This window comes from Pan paniscus, chromosome 12 (assembly GCF_029289425.2).
Source record: "Pan paniscus chromosome 12, NHGRI_mPanPan1-v2.0_pri, whole genome shotgun sequence".
Taxonomy (NCBI): domain Eukaryota; kingdom Metazoa; phylum Chordata; class Mammalia; order Primates; family Hominidae; genus Pan; species Pan paniscus.
Window position 1 is genome coordinate 59450311 of NC_073261.2, and position 23003 is coordinate 59473313.

General features: G+C 37.6%; 1 long non-coding RNA gene across 1 annotated transcript in view; it reads right to left on the reverse strand.

Annotated features, from left to right (window-relative positions):
- LOC130541223 (uncharacterized) overlaps window positions 1–21715 on the reverse strand; it is a 38906-nt gene extending 17191 nt beyond the window's left edge. Inside the window, exons 1-3 of the long non-coding RNA XR_008955267.1 lie at window positions 21569–21715; window positions 19623–19696; window positions 9084–9270 (exon numbers count right to left, since the gene is read on the reverse strand). This is a non-coding gene — a long non-coding RNA (uncharacterized LOC130541223). The remainder of the gene's footprint in view (window positions 1–9083; window positions 9271–19622; window positions 19697–21568) is intronic.
- Between the last annotated feature and the right edge of the window lie 1288 nt (window positions 21716–23003).

Here is a 23003-nt window from a genome sequence, read left to right on the forward strand (position 1 = left end):
AAAGTATAAAGTATCTGGAAAGGAAAATGTGAAAAAAAACAGTAATGAGTCTTTAAGATAAATAATGTTTAAATAAATGTTATTATGGTTATAAGCCAATATAAATGTCAAAATAATTCTTTATAAAGAATACACATCATATAAAAAATGAACAACCATTTAGATCTAAGATTATTTAAAAAGAAAACTGGTAAATTAGGCAGGAAATTAAAGAATATAAAAGCAATTTATTTTTAGATATCTCAAAAGAAAGCTCAATATCTACCTTTCATTTTTGACAGGTGAAAACATGGAGCTAAGTCAGACTTTAAATATGTAGAATTTAAATTACTATATATAAATCATTAATAGCATAAAAAGAATATATAGATTTCAGATCTCTAGAGAAAACTTAAGGGACAAACAAGCAATAGTAAAAGACATTTAAAAAATAGAAGAAGACAGGATAATAAAATAGCATACAATGAAATAGTGGATGATATTACTTCTACTCTTTTACGCAACTACCATGACTACTACTATTATTACCATTATCATATAATGGCTAATACTTACTGAGTATCATGTGTGAAGGTCTTACCTAAACTCATTGAACTGCTTATAGATATTGAGAAATTTGCCCAAGATCACATAGCAAGTAAGTATTAGAATCAGGATCCAAGACATAGTGTAACCTCAGAGCCTAGTTCTCAATGCAGTAAACATGCCCAAAACAAATGATAATAAAAGTTTTAAAGTACGTGATGCAAACTAAAAGAATACAGACGTGGAAACACCAATGTAAAATAAAGTTGCATTTGAGAAAAAGCATATTAAATGGCACACAATTTTATATTGATAGAACATATAATCTTTTAAAATTTAAATATTTTTGACACAAGTGAAATTTTACTGATGGTATTAATATACTTACATAAATAACAGAAATCCAAGTTCAACCAGAGAAAATCAAAAGTGACACTGAAATTTTAATATACTTTTCTCAATTTTTCACAAAACAAGTACTCGGAATAAAATAATAAACTGACTTGAATGATCTCATCACTATTTTTATACCTTTGAATCTTTTAGTTATCAAGTGCCAAGGGTACATTTACAAAAAAAAAAATCACATTCTAGTCACAAAGAAAATCTCAAGAAGTTCTTCAAAGTAATAATTATTTATGCTTTGTTTTTTAATACCATGCAATAAAACTAGAAATTAATTGCAAATCACAATTTGAGGCACATTATGATTCTCATAAGCAGAAGAAAAACTAAAGCATCTCATGGTTTGAAAGAGTTCGTGATTCATTTACCTTCAGGATATCTTTGATAAGAGTTGAAGAACTTCAGAAAATTCTGGCAACTGAACTTGACTCCAGAAAGCCCTGAGATTTCTAAAAATACATATTCCTGGGCCTCAGCATAAATTTACTGAATCAGAATTGCTTTGTGTAAAGCCCAAGAAGCTCTACTTTTGCCAAGCTCCCAGCAGATTCTTCTGCAGCCCATAAGCACCAGCCATTGCACCAGGTATTTATTTGAGAATTACTAGTCCAGGTAACTTCTAAAGAACCAAATGGTAAATCTCAGAGGCACAGTGGCACAAAGAACTGGAGGGACTCAATAGATTGGAAATGCTCCAGGCTTTTTATTACAGTGTTTAAATACATGGCAACTATCCTAACAAATTCCTCAATGCAGAAAGAACTAAGTTACTGGAGCCTTTCAGTCGTCAAGTCTCCTTGGGAAGGAAAAGGCTCAGTTCAACCCAAGCTGAAGTCTTCCCTGAGGGAAGCTGAAAGATTGGCTTAAGATGAGGCTGGTTTAAATTCAGATTCACAAATCAAGGGAAATGTAATGGTATGAACCCAAGGTAACTAAAAGAGAGAGAGTGTGCCTGAGACACCTGTGAGCTGACATATACCCGTTTTGCCCAGCACTAAAACTATCCTTATGGTAACTTGACTGCGAAATTGATGTCACTCTATAGTGTTTTCAAGGTCAAGCCTCAAATCTGGGCTGTGTGGCTACAGTGCCAGAGTGCTAAAAAATTAGCATTTTTATTCTAGAAAGAAAAAAATAAAGCAGGGGAAAAGTGGTGTGGCAATGGTGTTTTACATGAAAATTAAAATTCAGTAATTATCAAAGTATTTAATCTGGTAAAAATTAAAGACTGCCCATTTGAAACAATAAAAAGAAGTAGTGCATACAATTATAAAGATGAGAGTCCCCAAATTTGGAATGTTACTTTTAAACTTTAAGATGTAACTCTACTGAATGAAGAAAACCAATATGCTGTCTTCCCCCAAATCAAATAAATCAATATAAGGAGCCTCCAAAAGAAACTTCTTTCCTGTTCAATTTTAGGTAACTTCAATGATATAAGTTAAATATAAATAAAAAGTTCTATAAGCACTGACATGACAGAAGGCTAACAGAGTTTGGAGTTTCCCATAATGTGTGATCGTATGCCATCTCTTGAGAATCCACAAATGTGTGAAGAAAAACCTCTTCCCTCAAGAAATGTAATTCATTATACCAGGTAGATATGATTTCCGTTTTTCTCATGCACAGGGATATTTGTCAGCTTTACCTTAGGCATAGGCACCACTGGTAACACCTGTTATGCCCAGCGTGAAGGGTAGCCTAAAGCATCTTGCCAGGAGAGCTCAGGTACAGATGGTGGCATTAGAGCAGGAACTTGGGAAACCAGAGCTCAGCATGAAGACATTGCTTTTCCACCCTGGGGAGGTGGTCTGGGGAAACCAGATTTCAACAACACTTGGCTTCCCCCTATTACTAGAATATACTTGTTCTTACATGCCACTGTCACCCTTCTACTCACGGTGCCCTCCCTCATCTCCTTTCTTGACCCACTACTACTCGTCCTTCCACGCTCTGTTCCAGTGTCCTTTCTCTGAGCTGTCTTCACTGCTTCCCTGGGCAGTCAGTACCCCACTCCTCTTAGCAGCATGGCACTTGGTATAGCATCTCCCATCACTCTGTGACTATTTAGGGTCTGTTCTCACTGCTGGACGGAGAACGACTGCATTGAATTCATTTGTATGTATTCCTAATCCCCAGTCAGGGCCACTGATTCCCCAGAGGAGAGTTTAGCAAGCTTCTTGGATAATGTGAGGAGGAGTGAATTGCTACATGGATGCTACTAACCAAGGACTCTGGGATAAGATAGGCAGTGACTATAATAAAAAATGTATGTAGGAGAAAGAGAAGACAAAATCTCCAGGGTGAGAGTTGGGCTGTTCATGTTGTTAGAATTCTGTAAGATTTTTTAAAACTGGAAATTCCTATGGGAAGATTTTATTTTTAAAGTACCTTGGCAGTGCCTAGTATTAGAGTTTGTAGGTGCTTTAGTAATAACTGGTAGGAATTCTGGAAAAAGATTTCAGGTCTCTTCTAAAGAGAAATTCAGCAAGCATTTATTGGACACACTTTGAGTGAACTTTAATACAAGGAAGATGTGGCGAGAGGTGTCTTAAAATGAAAGAAGAAAGAAAAATTGAATAAGTTCTTTGACCTAGGAGAACTTCAAAGAGACCAATGATCACTTGTTACTCATCCATCCATTTATGAAATATATTCTGAGGACCCACTATCTATCTGCCAGGTACTGTTCTAAGATTGTGGGTAGCCCCCATCCCAGCATCCTTCTGATGCCAGGTACACTGGTAGGGGGTGATTGGTTTAAGTGTCTTGTTGAGACGCGTGATTCTAGGGAATACTTTAACCAACTTCCTTTTGCATTTTATAGTGAAATTAAATAATCAAGTCATTTTTTTTTCGAGATCACAGTTTGTAGAAGAGTTAGAACTAATATCTGTGCCTCCAGGTAGCAGTGTTTATTTTTTTCCAGTTGCCTCTTTTAGCTGACTCCATTTTTTTAATGATTCCATACAGCAGTCACCCACGGCTGCAGCAGAAACTGCAGACAAAAACCAAAGAAAGTCACCCATGGCTGCAGCAGAAACTGCAGACAAAAACCAAAGAAAGCAAAGAAGGAAGAAGTAAAATCAGATGTAGAGTTGCAGTGCCTCTCTTCTAAACGCCGCATAAATGTGCATTTAGCTCACGTTTATTTTTACATACTTCACCAGAAAATGGCAACTGCAATGTCTCATTCCTGATGGTAGCTTCAGGCAAAGAGGAGGCATAAGGAGAGAAAGATGCACGATAAACAAGCAACAAGCCCTTTCTACACAATGCAGATTTCAAAACTTTCACCCTGGTTCTCAGCTACAACAGTCTCAAAGATTTGCAGCAAGCTCTAGGTGATTACTAATGGTTTTTCCTGAATTCCAAATGTGAGTTGGGATAAATTTATCTCCACTTAACTAAGAAAATATAGTTTTGTTCTCAAACCTAAAAGTATATTTTTTTGCACTATATGCATTAGAAAGTCCCTTGTGATGGAGAGTCTTTGTTTCCACCCCATTGAGTTGGTTTAATCACTTACTGATTTTATTTTATTAGACTATAAGAAATATTTTCTCCTCACTTAACAAAACTGAAGCATATGTGAAGAGAAGATGGATACACCTCGGCTGATTTCAGCTACCAGGCATCCCTCACAAATTTTCATTCTAGATTATTCCTTTGAACAGTCAAGACTTATAAGTGTTATTTGATGGCTTCCCTTGATGTCTCAAAGGCATGTCAAACTCAAAATGTGAAAGGCTAATCACACGGTTCATACTTCCACTTAAAAGATCCCAGAAGAATGCTTCCAGTTCAGGGAGTGAGCTACCAGCCTTCCATGTTTAGAAAACCAGGGGGCATTCTTAGTATCTCCACTAGTTCAACTCTCTTACTCAGTTCACCACTGATCCTACTGATTTTACCTCCCAGCTATCTCTTGCATCTATCCACTTCTGTATCCACTGTGATTGCCACCGTAACGCCTAGTGAGGTCTCATAACCATGAGACCAAGCCATTTATGTCCAAGCCACTCTTCCTACTGCAGTAAAACAATCTTCTCAAAATGAAAATAGGATCATATTGTTCCTCTATGTAAATATTTTAATGACTACATTTTGTTTTTAATGGTAAAGAGGTACTCTCAGGGAGGTCTCAAAGATGACAGTCAGAACCATAACATGACCTTGGTCTGGATCCCTCCTGCCACAGTGCCTTTACACATGCTGGCTCCTCAGTCTGGAAAGCTAGCTCTTACACCCTCAATTCTTGTTGCCCTGTTAAATCCTTCCTCTCTTTTTACTTCTTAATTATCCCTTATTTAGGAGGAGTCTTCCTTGACTTCTATAGACTGAATAAAATATCCCTATAATAGACTTCAAACATTTAGAATACTTCTCCTTCACAGATATTTCTCCTTCACAGTTTTTACTACAATAGTAATAATGTCGTATTTTTGGTCTTATTTGAGTAATGTTTCTTCTTTGCTGTTCTCTAAGAGAAAGGCTCATATAAGTTTTTGACAGATTTTATATCACTAGGATCTAGCTTCATTTCTGACATAAAAGACGCTTTCAATAAATATTGGTTTAATGGATGAATAAGTAAGTAAACAACATATCCAAAGTATGAGTAGTCAATAGGCACTATCAGCGAAGTCATTCAAAATGAGGCTAATTTTTCATGTTATGATCTGTGCAGATAGAAAGATACACATTGCAGGAGAAGTTGCCTACAAAGTCAGAACATCTGGCTTCACACTAGCGCTTCTTCTTGGTCACTTAGTGGCCTTGAGCAGGGGCCTGTAAGTGCCTGATATTAGTTTCTCATCCATAAAGCCAGGGAACAATCCATTCACTGGGGTAATATGAGAATTACATGACATATGTTTAAAAAGACCTTATGATCTGGAAACCCCAGTCAATCTCGATTAAGAAGCCAGAGGACTGCAAAGGCCTGTAGGAAACTGTAGAGAAGTGGGTGAATACAGCCTTGATTCCTTCTTACAAAGGGCCAGTGAACTGTTCTCTAGAGTTTTATTGGAACACGGCCACTCGGTTTGATTTCTTCTTTGTCTATGGCTGCTTTCATTCTACAACTGAGTTGAGTTGTTGTGACAAAGACCATATAGTCCACAAAACCTAAAATATTTACTATCTGGCCCTTTGCAGAATATATTTGCCAACCCCTTGCTCTAGAGTATTGTTATTGTTACTGATATGGTTTGGATTTGTGTCCTTGCCCAAATCTCATGTCGAATTATAATCCCCAGTGTTGGAGGAGGGGCCTGGTGAGAGGTGATTTGATCATGGGGGCAGATTTCCCCCTTGCTGTTCTCATGATAGTGAGTTCTCATGAGACCCAGTTAGTTTCTGTATGCCTCACTTTGCAGAGGGGAAAAAAGTACATGCATCATAGATACATTGTGAGGATAAAATTAAATCATATATGCAAAATATTTAGTCCAGTTTCTGGCCCATAGCAAGCATTTCTTTTTTTTTTTTTTAATTATACTTTAAGTTTTAGGGTACATGTGCACATTGTGCAGGTTAGTTACATATGTATACATGTGCCATGCTGGTGCACTGCACCCACTAACTCGTCATCTAGCATTAGGTATATCTCCCAATGCTATCCCTCCCCCCTCCCCCCTCCCCACCACAGTCCCCAGAGTGTGATATTCCCCTTCCTGTGTCCATGTGATCTCATTTCTTAACCATTACTATTACTATTATCCTATCCTTGTAGCTGTAAAAATTATAAAATATATCATTTTAAATAAAATTAATGTAAATCTTCCTTTTAAAATAAATAAATTACTTAGGTGCTGAGCTCTGAAATATCTCAAAGAAGTAGCATATCTTTTTAAAATCCCCAGCTACTTTTAAATAAGAAAATCAGAAGCAACCCAGTATGTGCAAACATAAGGTAAAACAAATATATGAAAGGAGCACAAATGATTTCAGAAAAAAACCTCTACAATAACAATTTTACATTAAAGGATTTTTTTTTAAATCATGATTCCCTTCGCTTTTACAGCTGTGAAGCTTGGACACAAATTTGTCTCCAACTTATAGAAAATTTCTGTGAACAAATTTGTCTTCTAGCCTTACAATTCATTTCTTTGCTCTAATTATCTATAAAACTTTATAGATTGGATTTATTGTATGCTACGTTTTCTTATAATATATCTCAAATCCTCTTTGGGTTGAGGCAGCAGATGAGTAAATTAGTTCATGTTGTTCTACAAATGCATGTGAGTGATTGAACCTGATAATATCACTTTCTTTACCCATCAAAAGCCTACCCAATGGATGGTAGTGATGGTAGTACAACATTTTGAGGGTATTTAATGTCACTGATTATACACTTAAAAATAGTTAAACTGGTAAATTTTATATTGCGTATATTTTACCACTATAAAAATGTCTACTCAGACTTCTGGCTTAATTAAATAATACTTTTGCTATAAAAACCCACCCAGATCCCCTAAGTCTGAATTAATCAGCCTTTCCTGTATATGTTGGACCCTTGTTTGTTCTTCTGTTATAGATAGAGCTTCTCACATTGCAGTTATATCCTCTTATGTTTTAATCCTCTTCTGGGCTATATGTTCCTTGAGGGCAGGTACACATCAGTCACCTCTGTATCTCTCTCACACTGCTGAGCACACACCAACTGCTTTGTAAATATTTGCTGAAGATGGGCAGAGAGGAATGGAAGAGGGTGGCAGGGGCTTTCAACATCTGCCCCAGTGTCATTGAGGTGCAGCAGAAACAAAAAGGTAAGGTGATTTCCATTAGACAGTGCTGTCCTCAGAAGATGCTCCAAACAACTGCCCCCCATTCAGTTTTGCTCTCATCTGAAAATTGACATATGTGGTCAACAAATAAGTACATTCAAAGCTCTTCAATAACAATCCACGCAGAAGATTTTAATCATTTATGGATCTCCATCAAAACACTGACAAAGACATGGGAGAAAATATCACCAAGCAGAACAGGCCAGAGCATGGCTATGGCAAAGTAGGTATCACAGGCTGTGGAAAGGGCATCCTTGCTGTACTCCAGCCACTTGGTGCAATTCTGGATGTAGGCCCACTGTTGCCAGAGTTTCTGACTTTTCTCTAAGCTGGAAATTGGCTCAAAATTTTAAAAACAATATTGCAGGCCAAACAAAACATGTCTTTGATAAGTGTGTGACTTGATTCTAACCCTTCACGTACGATCACAAATACATTCAGAGTATCTCTTGTACAAATTCCTGAAGATGTATTCTTTTGAATTCAAAGAATAATCAGTACCTAATGCAGAAGACTATTTTTAGAATTAAATGAGTTAACATGTAAAAGTGCCTATTAAAATATATGTTTCTGTTTAGATGCCCAATAAATATTCATTTCCTCTCTTCCTTTCCTCTTTCCTGCTTTTTTAATTGGGAGAAAGGGTTATTTGATTTAATAAGAAAACAGGTAAAAGGGAAAAGATGCACTATTTTACATAAAATATGCTTTTTTATATCAAACTCCATACCAACTAAGCCAATACATTCCACTTAGCCCTTCACCAGTTTAGATCTCTGCAGACTTGCTTCAACTCAGACAAGGCTGACTTGTAACTGGTGGTTGGATTTTTATATGACAATGATGTTTCCAAATAAGTTTAAAGATGCTTGAAAACATCCTTTTCTCTCCAATTATTTAAAGAGAAAAAATTCTCATATTTTATTTGTACTATCAAATTATCTATAGATAAAGTATTTGTTGGACAAAATAAAGCTTTGATTCAGTTTTCTCTGAATTACTGTGAATTTCTCATCCAATTCTATGCAGTTTCAAGGTATTCTCTAAAGCAGCAAAAACCCCAAATAGTCCCAAGACCAATTATTTCCCAAATCATTAACAACTCTTTTGTAAGCTATCAATTGTAGTATTTGGGCAGCATTACCAAAAGGAGATACCATTAGAGTCAGAGTGTAAACTTCAAGTTTATTTCTGTTTTAGAGCTGGTTAAATATAGACAAGTTATTTAAATCCTAAATAGCCCATTCCTCATCTGTGATAAGGGGTGGACTGTACTTCTTTCACAAGTTTATTGTGAAGGCCAAACGAAATAAAGTTTACAAAATTACCATATAAGCTGAATAAGGTTAAACTAATACATACCTTGCTTTAAGTGGAAGAGACAGCTAGTTATTTAGGTAGGTGTCCTGCAATAGCTCTGTTGGTAGTAGTGTCTTGACATGTCGATGAAACTCATTCTGTTCGTGATTTCCATTGAGTAGCTGCTCCAAGTGTCATAAGACTTCCTGCCCTACAACTTCATCCTTTATACCTGCAGCATGGACATAAACTAAAGTAGGAGGGGAAATTATTGTTATTATTACTGCCAACAACACAGCAATAACAAATATTTATTGAACATTTCCTATGTTTTAGCCACTAAGATAAGCACTAGACACATATTGGTTCAAGCCACTAAGACTTAGAACAGCTCTATGTGGTAGATATTATAATCTTCAATTTACAAATGAAGAACCTGGGATTAGAAATGGATGGTACCTTGCCTAGGGTCATTCACTAATACATGGTAGACACGAGATTCTAATTCTGGCAAAGCCAAAACGAGGCCACATCAATGGGACAGCAGCATGGTATAGTGTTCCCAGGAAGACACCTTTCCAGATAACTGAGATTAATGCTTCAACTGCCAACATTTTTGGGAGGAGGACGGGCCCATATTTTTACACCATGTCTGAATATGGTCTTCGCAGTGAAGATAGCATCAAAATCTTTTTTGAAAACTTTTTTTCTTTTTTTTGGAGGGGCCTTGGAGATTGTCTGGTCTAACCCTCTAAATCTTCAGATGCCATGACTGACACAAAGTCCCTTTGGCTATGATATAAATCAGCAATGCCCCAAAGGAGCAAAGTGATATGTAGGAACTTCTCTGCAGTAAATGACAACACATCACTATGGTCTTTTTTATTCTAAGTTTCTTTTGTTTATTTGTTTCCTGGTTTTCTTTCTTTCCTCTCATTTTCAAGTTGTCGTGTGTCACTTGCTCTGTTCCTAAAGAATGTGCCATTCACACCTTATGTTGCACTACTTATAATTTGCTATGAGATAGGAAACCAGGTAACTCTTTAAGACTGGGTGTCAAATAAGAGTGAATGAATTCTGAGCAAGGACCTAAGAAGAACTCTTGAAGAATGAAGTGCATATGCTTTTGCCAACAGATGTGGCTTCCATTTTGGTTTCCCTGATAGTTTTCAGTGATATCTTGGATAATTCAGTTTGTCAGAGAAATAAATGCCATATAAGTGAAAAATTGAATACTTTTAGAAGTGCACATCTCAAAAGAAGACATAAGTCATGCTTCCAAATAAATCTATTTCCTCTTCCAGTTTCCCCACAGCAATTCTTAGAGTTAGCCAGCTCCACCTGCTCTCTTTACGTTACTCTCTCCTGTCTTTTGTATAAGTATAGTCACATCATCCTTTACCCTTTTACTTCAGTTGTCATTTTCCAGCTGGAAAACAGCAAATTTGATCATTCATACAGAAACAGCGTCTGTTGCTAACCCCTCAAGCTGGTGTACTGGTTTCATTTCTTGCAGCCAAACATTCAGGAACATGTGTTTATATGTATATCTTTCCCTTTATATTAGTAATAAGTGGGTCATTAAGGACTATATAATGAGAGAATGCAGTTTTCTGGCCTGATAAGTCCCCGAGCTTCATTACCAAATTCATCTTACATGTCAGCCATTAAATAGCTTGGCATTTTCCTCTCTCATCCATGCAGTATCATTTAATTTCATCTAAATGGAGTTTTCTCTATGGCCATAAACATCATCATCTTCATTGCCACCACCATCAAGAAGCATTTATTACCTGCTACAATGCATATGGTGCTATATTCGGTATGGTTCTACACAACTCCATCATCATGGCCCTCACCCATGGGAGTCCATGCAGCACAAGGGAACTACTCAAAATAGTGAGATTTGAGTTGAAGTCCAGATCCCCTGCCTCCCCCTCCCCCCGCACACATTGAACATCTCCTGCCTCCCCCTCCCCCCGCACACATTGAACAACTGGGTTAGCTGGAGCAGAGCATTTTTCCTTTCTGGGTCATGCCTTATCCGAAAATAAGACAATGAGTTACATTCTCTCTATGATTCTGCACACTGTAATGCAGATTCAGCTGCAGCCATTTTAAGAGGGGAGAAGATTGGTAGAGGAGCGAATTGGTCTGCAACTTTAAACAGCTGGCTATGCTCAGAGAGGTAATTAGCCACTGAGTCCCAGGTCAGAGTTGTCTATACAGAACTTTGATCATTTCCTTGACCTCAGTGTGGTTTCTCTATGTTCTCAACACCTTCTATCATTCTTATTCCACTATTTTTTTTCTGACCTTGGCTCCCTTTGCATTTTCTCTAATTCCTGGCCTTCTTCACACCAGGTCCTCAATCTCTGTTTTCTTACTTTTCCCAGGCACACGCAGGGACTCTGTCCCAATTAGAAGACTAGCCTTAAATGGTTCTAGAAGGAAGCTCCTGAGGCCTCTGGGTCCCTACTCTGGAAACTATGTCTGATCATCTTGAAAGAGGGCTGGGACCGAGCCTGGTACATAGGTCATTCAGTTGAGTCACTAATCATTGCACTGAGGATTGAGGACTGAGGCTCATCACATAGAAAATGATCCTGGGCAAAGAATTAGAGGAAATGGGAAAAGGAATCCCAAATGATTTTGAGAATAAGGAATAATAGAGAAACATAGACAAGTCCAAATAGTGATTATAGAGACAGAAGTGGAAGCAAAAACCCAAAAAGCATGCCCACACTGGGCACACACAGGAACACAGGAGATGTGGGCAACAGGAGAGAGAGAGAGCAAGGACTTAATGGATCCAGAAAGGAGTTCTGAGATTTATGTCCCAAAATGTACCTAGGGGCCAGGAGAAACATTTCATCCCATCCCTGCTTGTGTATAAATTAGGCTGAGTCAAAAGGCATAAAATCAGGTAGATAGTCCTGATGTATAAACCATAGCCGAATAGTAATAGTAACCAAATTATCCCCTTAATAATTGTAGTCGATTTGCATTAGCTCTTCATGACTTTGTGCTAATTGCTTGCTATGCATTATTTTCTCACAGAAATTACTCAACTACTTTTTTGTTGTTATTCTGGTAAAATATACATAACATACAATTTACCACTTGAACCAATTTTAAGCATACAGTTCAGTGGTATTAAGTACATCCACAATGTCATGCAGCCATCACCACTATCCATTTCTAAAACTTTATCATCATCCTAAACAGAAACTCTGTGCCCATTAAACAGTAACTTTCCATTTCTCCTTCCCTCCTACCTTTGCTAACCACTCTTCTACTTTCAGTTGCTATGAACCAACTACCTTTTAAGAGTAGCCATAAAGGTGGAGCTACATCATACTTAGTGAAGTTCTAAAGTCAACATGTAAAGCAGAAAACATAAACCATCCATATTCTTAAAGAAAAGGCGTAGGGAAGAAAGGTATCATGTTAATGACAGATAAAACATTTCTCAAAAAGAAGGGCCCCGCCAGTTGACCTCCATCACTGGTCAGTGGATCCCCAGGTATAAATAGCAGCTTATGCATTTAGGATCCTATTGCACAAAAGTGTACACTGTATCTTTAAACAATAGAAGCACCCTAAGCTAGTTGAAATGCTTATATCACAAGAGGACCTCAGGAAATAAGACAAAATAAGGAAAAAGCAGATTCATATCTCCTGTCTCATGTTTACCAGGGAAAATATATATTGAGTTCAATGGCAGATGGAATCATTCTTGCAATTTAAATTATTGTTCTCTTCCCTCATCTTTTAACAAGCATATAGTGTTGAATTCTTTTACGCTGAGTGTGTAGGGTTTAATTCATTACTATTATTACCCTTTTTATATTGGTGAGGCATAAATAAGCTAAGAAATTTCCCCAAATTCACAAAGCTTCATGAATACTTAAATTTGTACCTTTAACCATTGCCCAATATTGCCAAATAGTTATGTATTCAAGCAAATTAATTTTTTTCAATATTCAATTTTTTATTTTCTTTTTAAAATTAATCAGGGAGTCTATTGACCAAGAAAGCTTATAAGAGGCACTTTTGAGTATTACTCTAAAATTTCACATCCGTTTTTTCAAACTACACAATATGTAAATCTCTGGACTCCAGGGGCCAATTGTAAATTGGTTTCAAATACCACAGAGCACATAAATCTTCCTCCTCCCTTCTTCATCTCCCGCACCCCATAATCTACTCACTCTTTGACCTCCCTACAAGAAGCATGACTGCCTTAAATTTAGAGTTTTCCCCTTCATTAAAAAATGCACACTTTAAACCCTAATCTTATTTCAGAGAGGGGGTTAATCAGCCTTCTTAGTGAGCTTGGTTACTGCCTCAGGTGAGAGGCAGCCCACAAGGAACTATACTGCCAGGCAAACACCACTGATTGGAAGTTGGAACTTAGAACATTCAGGAATGATTTAGGAATGCAGACCAATTTTACTTATTTGAACTAGCCAAGGGGAAGGTCAGGCTGAAACCATTAAAAAGTCTAGATAAGGAAATATTTTGAAGAAATACTGTTTTATGACTCCCAAATATCCACAATAATTTCAGCTCATCTAGGTCTATCCATTCATGCTATTGCTGACTGAAAGTTCTTAAGGAACTGCTTTGAGAAATAGATGAGACTAGTTTCTAATTAGCATAGCTGTTATAAATGAAGGTAGGTTATTTAAGTACTTGAAAACAATTTTTTTCCTAAGTAATCTTATTTATGCTACTAATTTGTACTTTTTTGTAAAAAAAACAAAAAAACAAAAAAAAGTATGCCGAGTAAAGGTAAATTTTAGCCAAAAGTAATATAGTTTCATCACTGCATAATTAACCTTAGCCCAGTGCAGAATAGCCTTGCTCCAAGTTTCAATTACGTTATAGCTAAAGTCACATAAGTAAACATATGATTAATTAAAGAGCAAAACTCACTTCTACAAAATAATGACTTATTCTGGAGAAAAATAAAACAAAAAGAAAGGTGATTCTTGGGGTGGTATGTATAAAATACATAGAGTTAATGATTAAATAAAAAAACTTTTTCCCAAATGAAGAATCCTATCTTCAGCCAAAATGAGAATAGTACAAAAGGGTTTAAGCATATTCATTATTTTCCCATTTGGAGAAGTCCTCTCTTTCGTATTATTTATTCCATTTTCAAATTCCATGCTCCAAAACATAAATGTGATTTTCACTGATGCTCTTCAACTTTGTCAGGCCACCCAACCCCCTTCTCTTCCTTCCTAAATTTAATTAAAACCAACATTCAGGCATACTGGAGAGAAACATAACACAAAGAAAAACAATTTTTAAAAGCCCACATTAATCATGAGCTTTAGAGAAAGTCACCATAAATAGGATGTATCTAGCCAAATGACAAGCTCCAACCACTTAAGAAAAATGTCTTTCCAGCTGCAAGGATACCAGTGTTACTGAAGAACATAGTTCTTTTGTTCTATAAATTCCTCATTTTCATATGAAGTTACCATGTTTCCTACCTTGATATAGAACAATGTATATTCAAAGTTGCTTCATCTACCATATAATCTCATGAAAGCCGAGTTTTATTTTATGGTGTTGCCAGGCACAGAGGAAGGAAAAGCCAGTACCTACTATGTGCCAAGCAAAATGCTTGACATTCTAGATGTTACTTCCTTCAACAGTCCCATCATCCCTATGAAGTTACTCAAGTCTTCTCACCTTGAGCTGGAACTCTGAACCCACAGAGGTCCTACTATCCCAGAGGTAGGACCTACTTTTTTGCCTGCAGAGTTGCAGAGACATACTTAAGAACATCAGACCCTCACTGTCTCCTTCCACATTTTGCACATAAGTCTTTGTGGTTGTTTCATTTCAACCATTCCACTAAGAAGCATTTTGATCAAAATGAATAGAAAAATATAAAAAGATGGCCAATGGCAGAAACCTCAATGGTCAACCTCAAATGGTTGACTAAAATGGAAAGAAAAAGGCAGGTTAATTAAGATTATTACAGAAGGCTGTCTGATGAACAGAGATCAGAATTATTCATGGTCAAAACATTCACCCAACTGCTCTTTGCCTTGGTTTACCTCAAATGTAAAAAAGGTAATAACATGACCTATATACCATTCTTAAGAGTATGGGAGAAAGTTATATAATTGTCATAGATAACTAGGTTTGTCCGAAGTAAAAGGAAAATATATAAATTATTAAGTTTTTACTATAAGTCACCTCCTGTGGAGCATTTTGTATATGGTTTCTTAATCTGTACCACAGACAAGTGAGATGGGTGTTCTCATCCTCATTTTACAGATGAAGAATCTAAAGCAAAGAGTTTAATTCCTTGACCAATATTAGACTACTGATAAATGATAGAGCCAAGATTTGAATATAGATTTTTCTGATACCATTTCTCTGTCTACACCTGGCTCTTCCTCTCTTACCATCGATGGTTCTGAAGAGAACTCACAGCGTCATGGTGAGGTACCACATAGAGTGAGAGGACTGTCACATTGCTAATTCTCACCTATGACTCACGTTTACTCTGTCCTAAAATGTCACGAATATATTGTCACCTTCATTGACACCTCACTGGATATGAGCTACAAAATGTTAAGGATTTTAAAAATTTTCTTTTTTCTTTGTTATCATTTTGTTCCCTTATGTATCCCAAGGATTAACAACAATGCCCAGCATGTGGCAGGTGCTCAGTATGTTTTTATCTAATGGATGCATTGAATAAACTCCTAGTCTGACCTGAGCTCCATGACAGTATTTGATATTGGTCTAAATCATATTGGTAACTCAATCATTGTATCTGTGCATGACTTGCATTTTTGAGCTCTGAATCAGGTAAGCTATTCCTCATTAGCCTTCCTATTTCTGTCTTTCTAACCTTCCCTACACATTCCACCAACCTTGTTTAAGATGGTTTAGACTCCAAATTCAAGACTGTACTTGTTCATATGCATCAGCAGCCCTTCAGGACCATGTTTCCAATAAAATACAAGCTCCCTAAAGATAGATGTACGTTGTAAGTTTAGGAGCCCACATGCTGCCTTGGGAAAAGTCATATACACATTCTACCTCATATAAGAAATGTATAATTAATTTGGGGTCCTAAGATACCCTAAACTTTAACTCTTTCTCTTATGAATTCTAAGCCTTAATGATGACACATTACACTGTCTTGGGAGAGTAGCTGAATAGCTGGAACACTGAACCGCCTCCAGCTGGCTTCTAAAACTTAGCCCATTATTTCTGATTCCAGCCAGCCTCTTTTCAATATTCTTTAATCTTCCTTCTCCTAGCAGTCAGCCAGCCAACCACAAAGTGCCAAACTTTGCAGGCATGAACTTTCCCCCGTCAGTCCTGTGAGAAGGTCTCTTGTCATTTGTTTTAGACATACACATTGTGTATGATTTTCTCACACTTATCAATTTGCCAAACATGCATGCATGAAGAGTGGAGGTAAAAGATTAAAGCCACTCAAGTAAAGAGAGGACAATCTGACACAAATAAACTCTATCCTATGGCCATGTGTCTGATCTTTCCCAACAATGTGCCATATAAACTTACCACTTCCAGTGTAAGAAGCACAACTTATAAACAAAATCATATGAACAGCAAGTGCTTAGCATGGTATCAGGCACACAGCATGTGCTCAATAAACACTCAATTTATGAATTTATGAACATCAAACTATTTGTTCAAAATTGCAGCCCTTTGGGACCAGTGTTGCATGCTATGTTTATCCAAAGACGTGGCCTCCAAACCTTTTCCATTAGATCCCCAACCAAAATAGTGTTTGAGCAGGCAGTGCCACAGGTACTACTGTACATAACAATAATATATCATGTTCTTTATAAAGCATATACAGAATTATAACAGTAGAATCAGATAAAAAGACATATAAATAGAAGTTTTAATATTGACCCCAACAAATAAAGTGTCCTGAAGTGGATGATACTATCATATATCACCTCAAACCCATGGTATAACTTCAAAATCTGTTATTTTTGGAATATCCAAATCAATAGAAGAGAAACATTAAAAAATGAATAAAAAGTCATCAAAATGGCTAAACACATCATATTTTGTTTTAGAATGTTTTCAACCTAACATTTATACTATAAAGATGCCTAAAATTCTAGAAATTCACTTCAAACTAATAAAATAATATTGTGAAATCTTAATTTAGGAAGAGCTGGGAAACTGACCGTTTTTTCTATTCCTCTCATTAGATTCATATCTTTAAGCTACTAATTTTTAAAAAATAGAATAGCAGAAAAATGAAACTTTTTAAGAAAATTCAGTATTTCTCTATTGCAAGAGAAACTAGTTCTTAATTTTCCTTTAAGTGGTGGAATTCATGGACAACAGGAATAAATAGAGGAAGTGAGATGTCAAAAAGGGAGGAAATTAGCACACCATTTTATGTCAAAGGGTCATATGCTGACTATCAATCAGTTCAAAAGCCAAAATTCTTAGCAATCCATTGACTGAAATAGTTCAGAACTCTGTCGACTGTTAGAATCAGAAGTACCTTCAAATTCAACTGGCCCAAACACCGCTTTTTACAGGTCAAGGGACCAAAGTCCCAAGGCATTAACAGACACATTTAGTGGTAGAACTGGGATTAGAACTCACATGCCTGATTCATAATATAATTCACTATGCCATGCTGCCTGAACAGTGACTTGCTTTAAAAAATGATTCATAATTGCAATTTTTTTTGAGTGCCACTTGTCCAAGTGCTTCATAAATTTGGGTTTAATCATTCCAACTACCCTATAAGTTGGGTTATATTACTGTATGTATTAGTTCATTTTCACACTGCTGATAAAGACATACTCGAGACTGGGTGACTGACAAAGAGGTTTAATAGACTCAAAGTTCCACGTGGCTTGGGAGACCTCATAATCATGGTGGAAGGTGAAAGGCACGTCTTACATGGTGACAGTCGAGAGAGAATGAGAATCAAGCAAAAGGGGGAACCCCTTATATCATCAGATTTTGTGAGACTTATTCACTACCATGAGAAAAGTATGGGGGAAACTGTCCCCATGATTCAATTATCTCCCACTAAGTCCCTCCTACAATATGTGACAATTATGGGAGCTACAGTTCAAGATGAGATTTGGGTGGGGACACAGCCAAACCATATCCCTGTATTATTCCCCTTTCAGAGATGAAGAAACTTAGGACCAGAGAAGCAATTTGTCCAACGGCACACAAGTGAAAGAGCCTGGACATTTACTATTACCTCATCATTTTACTCTCAAAAAGAGAAATTTTCAAATTCTAACCAAATCCAAATTATGTAACAGTGGGTTGTCAGAATAGGTGTTTTTATTGGCTGAAATATTACAATGACTTTTATTCCTTTCAGACAAATATTTAAATAATATTACTCCAAAGAACCCTGTCATGTACAGTCCTGAGAAAATCTAGGCTCCAAAGTGATATCCATCATCATCATTTTTAAAACCGAAGCGGCAAAATCTGAGGGTGACACTATCACTGTAGTTCACCACTTTCCTCCTGCTCTCATGACTGCCTGCGTGACACTATCAACCAAGACTTGGATATTACAACCTGGCTCTGAGCAGTAGTATAGTAGAAACACGACTTTGCTGTCCAGTAGATTTGGAAAGTTTAAAGAACAACATCAAGATACCAGCACTATACTTCCCTCTCTTCTGCAAAGCATTCAGCTTATCAAAAGAATGTTGATTGTTTACTTCAATTTCATAACTGACTTCATTGAGATACTGATAAACAAGGTCCAATCTGTGATGACCCCTCATCCAAACATTTTATGTTTAAATGTCTTTCCCCAGGGTTTAATGCAGAAAATACTGAAAGAAAAAAAAAGTCATCTCTCCTTTCTCAACCAACCAAAAGAGTTGTTTTGAAACTGTGTCTTTTAGAATCACAGCACTGATGGGAGTAGCTCAGGGACCCCTGGAAGAAGACTAAGGAAAGGATTCAGGGACTCTCAGCACCCTTAAAGAGAACAGCATTACCTATATTTATATTTTGTGTTCTACAATTTGAAAAAATGAGTATGAAAACTCCTCCTAATAGTGCCTTGGAATCTTCATCCCCCTAAGCAGTTAAACTGCATTTTCTGTGTACATGCCTGAGGCTCATCTTTAATGTACTTAGCACTATCTTGTATTCATGCCCCATATGAGGAAGCAGATGTTGGGCTGGCATATGGCGCCCACTCATAAATTTCTCTAACTTTCCCTGGTGTATAAGTCACAGGCAATGAAGGGTTCCAGTGACCAGTCTTCATAGCTCTCCCCAAGGAGCTCTGGAGCACTGGTCCCATTTGTTCACCTCGGGTGGGTGAGCCCATGCTTTGGGCATCCATCCACTAATAGCAGGCCCAGATGGAGGCAGTTGAGAGGCCAGCAGGCTGGATCCAGCTCTGAGAGCTGCACTCAGCATCCCACCTGGGAAAGCCAGGTCTGCAGAAGCATTTGGTCCTCCATAGCATGCAGATGGTGTTGGGAGGGATTGAGCCGAAGGTCTCAGGTGCATGGGGTATTCAGAACTGAGTTGCAGTGAAAAAAGTAGGTGAATGACAAAGAAGGGAAGTACCTGTTAGTAGATCCTGATGTGAGGGCTCGCAAATCCAAAGGTGGCTATGAAGAGCAAAGGAAGGGAGGCCTCTCCTGGTATAAAAATGAAAGCATACCCTCATTCACCCACTTCCTTATGAAAACTGCAATGGCACAAATGATCTGATTGTATGTGATCCTGCACTTGCACATATTTTGTCTTTAATTTGATTTTTTTCTCTTATCTGTATCGAAAATAATTTGAGAACATGAACCACATCTTCTAAAACTTCTCCTCCTTTCCAAAGCACCTAGCACCATACCAGGGGCACGCTATGCACCCAGTAATCACGTATGGGATGAATGACAGATTGATGGTCACTACCACTGACCTCCCTCACATCAGCAGCAGCAACCAGTACTGGTGTGACACTCCATTATGTCTGTCCAGTCCCAGCTGATAATTTGCTTCCACACGCATTGCCTGATAGACTATTATGCCTATTTTAAAGAAAATAGCACTAAAACCATTGTTTAGGTGGTTTGTCCAAAGCCATTGAGCTTTTAGACACAAAATGTAGAATTCTTGTTTTCTGACTCATATCCCAGCTGTAACTACATTTAACCTGAACTTTGTAATTCTAGAATAAAGTAATTCTATAATTTTTTGAAAGTTATTTTTTCTTTAAAAGGAATGTCAGGCAGGTAAAAAATCACATTTATGTATTTTAGAGGTAGGATAATATCGTAAGTACTGCTGAAATTAAGGTCAACTATGTGTGGATCCGTATTCAGCCCTCTATCCTTCTACCCATCTGTCCTGTTATTGTACCTCTTCTGTGCTGGAAGCCGACCCTGTGAAGTCCCATGAGAACAGAGAGGTGTATACGTCAAATAGGAAAAAAGGTGTTGAATGACAGAATAGTCTGTACGATCAATGAGATTGTAAAGGAAGATACTGCCATCTCTGACAAGCCAATGAGGGAAGGGCTATTCAGGGTGTGACCACTGGGCTGAATACCATAGGAAGCAGAGGAAGCAATGCTATTGAGTTGCAGGCAAAGGAACAGCATACACCAGAGGTGAGGTATGAAGGAGAGTGGCATTTTTTATTAACTATGGGTATATTTCCCATCCTTCACTTTGACCTTTTCCCTCTTTACCTGTCAATTCTTCTTAAAATTCAATCAATCAACAAATATATATTGGATATTTACTCCATGCTAGATATTGGTATTCCTTTATTTTCTACCTCAATTTCTTATCACCCTATACCTGGATAACTGCAATTGCTTTTCCTAGGGAGCCTACAGCCCCTGGTCATTGAAGACAGAATCAGTGAATAAATATTGATGTTTAGTTATGTGAGTCACACTATGTTAGGTACTATGCAAGGCATAAAACTACACAAAGCAACCTCCCTGTCTTCAAGGAGCTTGAATTCTTATAGGGGAGATAAAGCAAGTATGAAAATAACTGTGATTTATGGCATAATATAAGTGCTGCATGAGAGGTATAAAATGAATTACATGCATTTGCACAGTGTAGAACTCCATTATGACATGGTTCATTAGTATATGTATTTGGATATACTATAAATCAACTCTTGATACAAACAGAAATAATGAACAAATCAATTAGAAGGCAGGAAGCCCTTTTTCCCAGATAAAGCCCAGATAGAAGAACTGAGTTTCAAGTTAAGCATCATCTTTGATAGCTTCATAGCTCTTCTCAAGATTCAAGACAATGGGACTGTGGCAGCTGATGGAAGAGGGAGCTGAAATGGTAAGTTCAGCAAGTTGTTATCAATGGCAGGGTAAAAGGAGTATGTGAAGTTTCCCTACAATGTCACGCATGGAAGGTCTGTTCTCATGTTCTCTAATCGTTCCATCATCCATTACTCATTTATTTATAAAGCGAGACACCCAAGAGACATTTTTGCCACTGGCTTATCCTTCTCCCACCACAAACTATTACCAAACTTACCTCTGAATTATGTTTTGACTTCATTCACTTTTTTCCCATCTCTGTGGCTACTCCTCCTATTTAGAATACTGAACTGTAATTTCTTCCTAAGAGGTCTCCCCACAGCCACTCTGATTACTCCAGAATCCATTTCCCATACTGAGTGATCTTTAAAAATGGAAATATGACTATGTTACCCCCATGGTTATGACATTTCCATGGTTTCATGTTGCTCTGATAATAAAACCAAAATCATTAGCATGACCTCAGGTCTTGCTGTATATCTCACTTAACCTGTCTCGCTAACCTCATTACCTTTCTCCCCAAGCTTCCTTTAATCCAGCCACAATGGCCCTCCTTTGGTATCAAACATGGCAGGCTCCCTCCTGGTGCAGGGCATGAGCTCATGCTGTTCTTTTGAACTGGCAAAGTCACCTCCTCCCTCCTGGGACTACCCTCCATGACTCCTGGCTCACCTAGACCCATTTTTGACATCTCAGTTCAACTAAAGTCTCACTTGCTTAGAAAGGCTTCCCTGATCTCGAGCATCACCCCTCATCTTCAGTTTCAGATACAGTCTCTGAGTTTACATTCTCCTTAGGACTGTGTTTATTCTCAGTTTGTAATTAAACATTTATCAATATGATTATTTAACATCTATACATCTGTCTTTCCATGCAGATTGTAATCTCTATGAAAACAAGGGCTACATTTATTTTATTTTATTTTATTTTATTTTAGACAGTCTTGCTCTGTCACTCAGGCTGGAGTAAGTGACCCAATCTCAGTTTACTGCAACTTCCACCTCCTGGATTCCAGCGATTCTCCTGCCTCAGCCTCCCGGTTAGCTAGGACTACAGGCGCGTGCCACCACACCCAGCTAATTTTTCTTGTATTTTTAGTGGAGAGAGGGTATAACTATGTTGGCCAGGTTTGTCTCGAGCTCTTCACCTTAAGTGATCTACCCGCCTTGGCCTCCCAAAGTGTGGAATTACAGGTGTGAGCCACCATGCCTAGTCTACATATGTTTTTGCTTCCCATTTTATCTCCAGTGACAATCACAGTACTTGGCACATTGCTGGTGCTCAATACAAACATGTGAAATGAATAATTGAGTCTTAAGTGAATGTAAGCCCAAGAAAGAGGAGATTATGAGAAATCCTGTTAGACGTGGTGGAGTCCAGGTAGACTGATCTGGGCGAGGATCTGGGAAGGACAGGCTTCTTTGAAAAGAGGTATTTGTTTTCTTCTTTTAATTGCATCATCTTATGTTACAATGGTGGTCACTAAAAGGTTATTGTGAGAGTGGACTCCTGACAGCCACATTTTATCAGGCATTTCAATGCATGTAATTATGATCTAGGGGTATAATTGTGGCCAAAGTCTTGCCAAATCCAGGTAATGAGGAATCACAGGTTCTGGTGCTTAACAGGGAGAAAAAAGCAGCTGCAGCCTG